At 46.9% G+C, this 8,139-nt stretch overlaps 1 pseudogene; it reads right to left on the bottom strand.

Moving 5' to 3' along the window:
- Positions 1 to 6,033: 6,033 nt before the first annotated feature.
- LOC142455478 (NADH-cytochrome b5 reductase 3 pseudogene) lies at positions 6,034 to 7,095 on the bottom strand (annotated as a pseudogene).
- Positions 7,096 to 8,139: the final 1,044 nt, after the last annotated feature.

Raw genomic sequence — 8,139 nt, 5'->3', positions numbered from 1 at the left:
GTAACCAATAGCAACTACTGGAGAGCCCCAGGAACAGCGCCCATTGCTGTTCTTCTAGAGAGCAGCCATTCGATGTGTATGAGAGGCTCTGGGGTCACTGTGGAGGCTTAGCAAATATGCCTATTTTAATTGATGAGGGAGCTTCAAAAATTCAATGAAAAATTGAGTTAAAAGATGATGATCTTCATATGATTGAAAATTAAATTGGATGATATGTGAAGCTGTTGTTAGGTGCCATCAAGTGGGTTGCAGCCCATGGTGACCGTAGGCACAGCCGAACAAAACCCTGCCCGGCCCTGCACCATGCACACAATTGTCCCTGTGCGTGATCCCTCTGTGGCTGCCACGTGTCACTCTGACTCCCTGAGAGCCTTTCTCTTTGTCGCTGCCCCTCCACTTTACCAAACGTGATGCCCTTCCCATATGTGAAGTGTAGACCAGTAACATTTCTTTTTTAATGATGGAATTTTCCCACCAGCTTTTTGAAGCTTCCTCAGAGAAAGACACCAGTTTCTTGTTTCTCTGAAGAAGAAACGCTGTAAAGTTATTTGTCTGACAGATTCTGAGCAGCACTTCTCAAATTGTGTGTGCATCTTAACCAGGGGTCAGGGACCATCTTCAAAGATCAGATTTCCAGGCCCTGTGCCTGGGGTGGGGCCTGGGAAAATGCATTTTTTTTTAAAAAACCTCCTCAGTTGATTCTGCTGTAGGGGCCCAGCACTGCAAAGTCGGAGAAACCCTCCTCCCAATAGTTTCAGGAGGATTTCCATGTGATCCATTGTGACATTATAGGGTTAGACATTTCTGGGACATGTGTATCCTTGCAAATTTGTTATGTCACAGATCGAAAAGTTAGATATGGTCTGAAGTTGCTACACTTGATGACAAGGTAGACACAATGTTTCATGTAACAAAAGCAAATTCGTTAGTGGCATTTACTGAGCCCTACTATGAAATACAACTGTCATGAAACTCCTTGTTTTTTTGGTGTTTGGTTTGTTTGTTTGTTTGGGGTTACCAGTCAGGCTGATGATCACAAGATCAGCAGTTCGAAACCACCAGCCACTCCACAGGAGACAGAGGAGGCTCTTCACTCCCATAAAGAATTACAGTCTCAGAAATCCTCCTTATTCTATAGGGTCACTATGAGTCTGAAACGACTTGATGGCAGTAAGTTTATGCGTTGATTTGTGTCTCCCTCCCCCAAAATATATTTGAGTCCTAACTTCCAGGGGTCACTTGTGAATGTGACCTTATTTGGGCACAGGGTCTTTGCAGATATTGCTAGGTAAATTAGCATGAGGTGTTGGAGTCGGGGGACAGGACCCTAATTTGATTCGAAGTGTCCTTATGAAGAGAAGAAACGGAGACACAGGAACCCTCAGGGCGGGCGTTAAGCAGTGATAGAGGTAGCGATTGGAATGATTGGTACTATAAGCCAAGGATATGCCTACAGCTTCCAGAGATTGGAAAAGACAAGGAGAGCCCTTCCCTAAGGCCTTCAGTGAGAGCACGGCCTTGCCAACACCAGGAATTTGGACTCCGAGCCTCCTGAATGGTGTGAGAATAAACGTCTCGGGCACGAATCCACGTAGCTTATGGTACTTCGTTATGGCCGTCCAGGAAGCTAACACACCACAGAACATCCAGGCGACACTGACACCAAAGAACAAAGAGCTCCAAGGGGAAAGGAAAGGCTTTCATGTAGAAATATTGGAATTAAATTTTTTTATATTGGAAACTTTTAAGAAAATGTTCTGATTGATTGATAGTCACATAAAACAATCATGGAACCCTTTTATTTTCACACAACTCTCTTAACATAAGCGTCTATTTCTTTTTTTCTTTTATTTATTCATTAATAAATCATTTTTATTGGGGTCTCTTACAGCTCTTAAAACAATCCATACGTCAATTGTATCGAACACATTTGTACATATGTTGTCATCATCGTTTTCAAAACATTTTCTTTTTTGTGGAAACTCACTTTGTTTTATTTCCTTTTTCTTTAAAAAAAATTTAATCATTTTATTGGGGGCTCGCACAACTCTTATCACAATCGATACATCCATCCATTGTGATGTTTCTATGTCTAACATGTCTCCCTAGATCATTTGCTTCACAAGTCTCCTGGAACACCCTTTTCCATACGTCAGTCGCAGTTTGTGTACCACATCTTCTTAAATGTTGTTTTATAGTGACGGAAGGCCGTGCGGTCCACAGAAACACAAGCAGAAACAAAACGGAGTCGGGGTCAGAGCTGGGTCAGCCCTCTTCGTCATACCCGTCATCCAGTTTTAGATTACTCTAACACACTTCCCACTCTTGAAACTCTTAATAAAAATTTAAAATGGTGTACTTGTCCTGTATTATTTTAAAGCAGGGGTAAAAGAACTAGCAATATATGGAATTCACGTGTCGCAGTTTCCACCAGTCTGTCTGCGAACTAAAGGTTTTAATGCCATACTCCTAATTGCAGCAGTCAGAAGCTAGCTGCTTCCTCCCAAAGTTTTTCTGTTGCTCAGGGTGTGGTCAGGATGTTGTCTGTGCCCCTGGAGAGCCTGGCTCTGCCCAGGCTTTCCCAAAGGCCACGCTTAGGGAAAAGGCTCGGAAGCGCTGCCATCCAGAAACGATATGTGGGGAAGGAGGGGAGAGGAGAAAGAGGAAGCGTGTGGAGACGCTCCACACAGAGCAACGCTATCTTCTCGGCAGGAACTAGAGACCTGGCTGGTGGCCAGTGGAGCGACGTAACACATCACTCACAAATCAAATCAAGAGGGTAAACGGAACCAGATTGTGCAAAAGAAATGCCTAAAACCAGGGGCCAGTGCAGTGCCCGAGACTGCCGCGTGAGGAGGTGGAGCGCTGTTCACACTGGCTGAGACGCGCCAGGAGACCAGGGCCTGCCCTAGGGTACAGCGAGCGGCACGTGTGCCTTGGTGCCGCGGTTGAGGGGCACCAGAAAAGCCCGCAATAAGCCAGGTAGTTGCTGTCAGTCTACAGCCACCCACCAGTGTATGGTTGTCTTTGCTCTTTATTCTCTCATTTCTGATCTCCCTTGAGTGCTTGCCGCTTGAGATATGTGACCGTGTGCTTCTCTTTTGGTTCTCTGACTCCGATCTCGGCACCTTTCGTTACAATACTTCACTTTCGTCCTCTCAAGCCACCCGCTGAGGCCTCCTGTTCAGCATTTTTACATCAGCATTTCTTCGGTTTGTTTTACCTCCCTCTTGTCAGTATGGGGCCCTTTCTAATCCTCAGCCTGAGTTGGCCCATACTCCCTTTGACTGGGTATTTTCAGAGAATGAATCTCCCGTGTTGTGTTTGGGAAAGAAGATCTGAGCATCTAGCACTTGTGAAACAGACGCTCCAAAATGTTCCTGTTCGTATCATCACCTAATAAGTACCCATTACTTCTACGTCCTTTCTGGAGCTCCCGATGCCAATGGACTGCCTTCAGATCCCTCCGCACTGTCAGCTTAGGCTTCAGCCGTGGATTTCTTCAGTCGGTCGCCACACATCTTCCTTCGAGCTTCCGGAAGTTTGTCTTTTAATTCTTCTCTGTGGCTTTCCCTCAGTTGCCGTTGAGTATGACACATTCGTAACTAAGCATATTTAACTGGAAATCTGTCTTCTGATAAGAAAGTGCTTTCCCGGGAAACTCCCCAGCAGACTTCCCCTGTATCTCAATTGTTGGAATGTACTCACATGCCCATTTTGGAACAAGGAGCCCTGGTGATGCGTTGGGTTGCTAACTACCAGGTCATCAATTTGAAACCAGTAGCCATTCTGTGGGAGAAAGATGAAACTTTCTACTCCTGTAAAGAGTTACAGTCTTGGGAAGCCACAGGACACTTCTACTCCAACCTATGGGGATGCTATAAATATTCATTACCTCTGCTTCTTGGTCCAGATAATGAATACTTCATGAGTTCTAGACTCTATGGGGTCACTATGAGTCAGAATAGACTGTGTGGCAGTGAGTTTGGAGTTTGGGCAGGCAAAGAGGATAGACTTTTCATGTTGATGAAGGGCCATTGGGATGGAGTGAATCTTTGAGACCCAGCATCATATTCTCTCTTAAAAACCTGAATGAGAGCTTGGAAAGTCAAACTTCACACACTATCCAAACCAAAGCAGGTACTCTTTGAAAGCAGTGGTCATGCTGTATAACTCTTTGTACGTGTACCTTTACCCTGGTGCTTAAGGTGGTTAAGCAAAGGTTGCACACTTAGCTGTTGACCGAAAGGTGGATGGATCAAATCTACTTTTTGATCCACTCCAAAGGGAAAGGACCTGGGAACCAGCTCCCACCGAGATCACAGCCCTGGAAGCCTTCTGGGACAGCTCTACTCTGGGCTAGTTATGAGTCAGAATCAGCTAGGTGGCACTCAACAGCACATGCCGTTAACAATTGGCCTGCGTGTTTATTTGAGTAAGGGGATGATCTCTTACCTGTCTACACTGTCTAGGGATTTATGCATAAAAATATGAGGCTACAAAGACAAGAGGATAATGAACAGATCACAACTCAGGCAAGACCTGGATGCTTGGGAGGAAAAAAGCTTAGGAGCCTGTGGTGGTGCTGCCTGAACCCTGCTGGGCTGACCGGGACAGTGACCCTTTATCTCTGTGTATAGAGGTATTTTAAATGTCAAGGAGCGGAAAGACAGGATTAAGGCAGCTCTCGAACTAAACATTCAATCAAATACTTTAAGGAAATTGCTTGGATAAATCAAGCCTCTAATCTTAAGGTCATATTTATGTAGCAATGGTCAAATTAGCCTCGCCCAGCAAATTCTGGCTGTTTCATTTACTGTGGCTTATATGTACATCTGGGATATGTCTTCCAGTCTGCAAGGCAGTGAGGAAGAGAGATTCTAACAGATTTAATCAAGTGAAGTGTGTGTGTCTGAAATTCAATTTGTCCACAGTAATAAGGTTTAGGCTTACTGGCTTACTGTGGGATTTTATCAGAAAGTAAATGTAGTAAATAAAGAATAAAAAGCATGGTCATATTCATTGCTTTAGGAAAAGAAAAGAAGCAAGCAAAAAACTTTATTTGTTTGTTTGTTAATAAATTTATTGGAAGCTCTTACAGATATTATAACAATCCATAATTCATTAGATGGAGAATAATTTTGTAATTGCTACCATCAGTTTCAAAATATTTTCTTTCTTCTTGAACTTTTAATATCAGCTCCCCTTTCTCCCCTTCCTCCCCTCCCCTACCACCTAGGAACTTTTATTATTATATCGTTACTTTTTTTTTACCAGTAGCAAAGTTTCACTTCATTTTTTCTGCTCATAAATGACAGAGAAAGCCGGTATGTGAGAAGCTAACAGCTGCTGTCTGAAGGCAATGTCAGGGCCACCGGAGGATCTGCACATCTCTGGGGCACGAGGCACTGCTCAGACCCCCAGGATGGGGAGAAGGTGGGGCTTGGGGCACAGGATAAAATAAACATCTGGTTTCCACATCTGGCAGGTATCCCTGGCCCTGGACCCAAGTGCTGGAGGCAATCCAGCTGGGAACCCCCAAGCACCAAGTGTGGATGTACCAGCCAGCACCCTCTTCCTGCTCCAGCCCTGGTCAGGGTCTGCCTCGCTGCCCCAGCAGCCCAGCCCTTCGAAGGGCTCCCAGGCCCTGAGGCTGGCAGTCCAGGTGGCAGCAGGGACAGTGTAACTTGCCACCCACAGGTTGCTAAGTCCAGGAGGATGGGCTTACTTATGTTTTCATACTAAGCTGTCATGAATGATTTCAGCATGTCCAAAAGGTGGTGGTGCAATTGTTCACTACAGCTGAGGAAGCACAATGAAGCCCATGTTTACCGGGCACACTGAGTGATCTGCCCTGGGGTGGCAGCCCAGGGTCACCACGATGTTACCAGGGTGGCCTCTGGCCTTGCAGGCCTGTGCTGCCTGTCCACTGTCTTTCTCTCCAGACCCTGGTCCCCTGCCGGGCGTAGGGGAGCTGGTGGCAGCAGCCTCAGCCCTGTAGTGTCTGTCGGTTTGGGTATGGGTGAGGAAGGGCTATGGGGGCACCCACCTAAACTGGGGCCCTGCTCCCAGAGGGAGTCCCCAGGCCATGCTGGACCCAGGCCCCAGTGTGGATGTGGTGGGGGATGTTAAGGAATGATAGCAAGGAGGTGGGTGAGGACAGGTGCAGGGTGTGCACATTGGCAGGTGGGTGGGCAGGTGGGTGTCCCTCTCAAAAGGAGAAGCAGCCTCCTTGGCGTGGCCCACACAGTCCAGGTTGGGCAGGCAGGAGTACTGGATCATGGGCTGGGGCCCCACATCAGCACCAGGGGCTCCTCCTCTGGTGGCGGGAAATGGTCTCGGATCATCTCCTGGTTCACGGAGTCTTGGCTGTAGTCCCAGGCTTACGGGGTGTGGTCCACCATGTACCAGAGGTTGAAGCAGGCAGGATGCTCGTTCCTCAGCTCCTCTAGCTTGGGCGTAGCAGGATGTCCTTCTCCGTCTGGTTGGCAAAGGGTAGGTGGCATGCAGTGTAGTCGTCGGGGTCTTTCATGATGGCCCGGATCACCTGCAGCATTGGGGTGATGCCTGTCCCTCCTGCAATCATGCCACAGACTTCATTGTCTTGATAACGGGACTGGATTTCTTATCTGGACGGATGGCAAACTTCCCTCTGTCCTGGTAGACCACCAGCCCGTTGGGGCCCCAGAACTCAATGTGTCCCCAATCTTCATGCTTTCCAGGTACTGGGACATCTCCCCTCCAGTGGGAAGCGGGGTGGATGTCTTTGAAGTAAACCTTGATGACCAGGTCCACAAAGCCCTTGTCATTGTCGCTGGAGATGGACATGTAGGGCCAGACAACCAGGCTGCCATCAATCTGAGCCGAGAGGTAGATGTGCTGGCCGATGGGCAGACCCAGGATGTGTTGGGGTGACAGCAGGGCAAAGTGGAACCATCGGGTGTCATGCTGATGTTCTCCTTGTCAACCAGCCGCACCAGGTACTTGATGGCCGGGCTCTCAGGTGAGCACTGGAACAGCTTCATGGAGCAGGTTGTAGACGAACCAGACCGGGGAGAGCACCACGTGGCCCAACGTGCTCAATTGGGCCCCCATGGTGATCACACAGCCTCACTCCGCATCTCCGGGTGCTTCCGCCAATACATCCGCGCAGCTCCCATCCACCCCATATTGTTATTGCTTTGTTCCATGACTTACCCCATCCAGTGTATCCATTCCCCTGCAATTCTGTTACTCATTCCCCTCAAGTAGGGTTATACAGTCATCATTGCTTATCAGGTCCCCTTCCCCCCTTTGCCATCCCCTTTCTTCCCATGCCCTCAGGGAATCATTACTCTCCTTACTGTTCTGAAGGGTTATCTATCATGCATCAAACGTTCTTAATTATCCAAACGAACATACTCAGGTCTAAAAAGATTAATGAGGTAAAACAAAGACCATAATAGTAAGGGGAAGAAATATTAAAGTATTAGAGAGGATAGTTGTGTATTTCATCAGTGTTATGCCACTACCTAGATTTATCATCCCTTCTGTGAGGGACTGTCCAATTATCTTACAGGTTGGTTTTGGGTCTCCACTTTGTCCACGCTCCTTCACGTCAATTTAATTGGTTGTTTTTGAACTTCTGATACCTATCCCTGTCGATACCTCATGATCACACAGGCTGGTGTGCTTCTTCCATGTGGACTTTGTTGCTTCTCAGATAGATGGCCGCTTGTCTAACTTCAAGCCTTTAAGACCCCAGATGCTATATCTTTTGATAGCCAGGCACCATCAGCTTTCTTCACCACATTTGCTTATGCACCCACTTTGTTTTCAGAGATATTATGTAACACCACAGTGGCCATCAAGATGACCGTAACCCATGGAGGCCTAATGTATACCAGAAAACAACAGTGCCCCAGTCCTGTGCCTTCATAATGGTTGGTATGTTTCAGTTCATTGTTCCAGCTGTGCACATATTTAAAAAATCTGTGTTTCTAAATATGACACCCTCTTCCAAGATACCCATGAGTTAGGGGATTCATTCAAAGTTTCAAGAAGGAAACGATTGTAGGAAATCTTTGAAGCTTTCAAGTTCATGACTGATTTAGCTGAGAAAAGAAGGACATAATGCAGCAGCCTTTCCTTCTAACATGG

This window comes from Tenrec ecaudatus, chromosome 8, assembly GCF_050624435.1.
Source record: "Tenrec ecaudatus isolate mTenEca1 chromosome 8, mTenEca1.hap1, whole genome shotgun sequence".
Taxonomy (NCBI): Eukaryota; Metazoa; Chordata; class Mammalia; order Afrosoricida; family Tenrecidae; genus Tenrec; species Tenrec ecaudatus.
The sequence above is the reverse complement of the archived record's forward strand: the minus strand, read 5'-3'. Positions and strand labels throughout refer to the sequence as shown.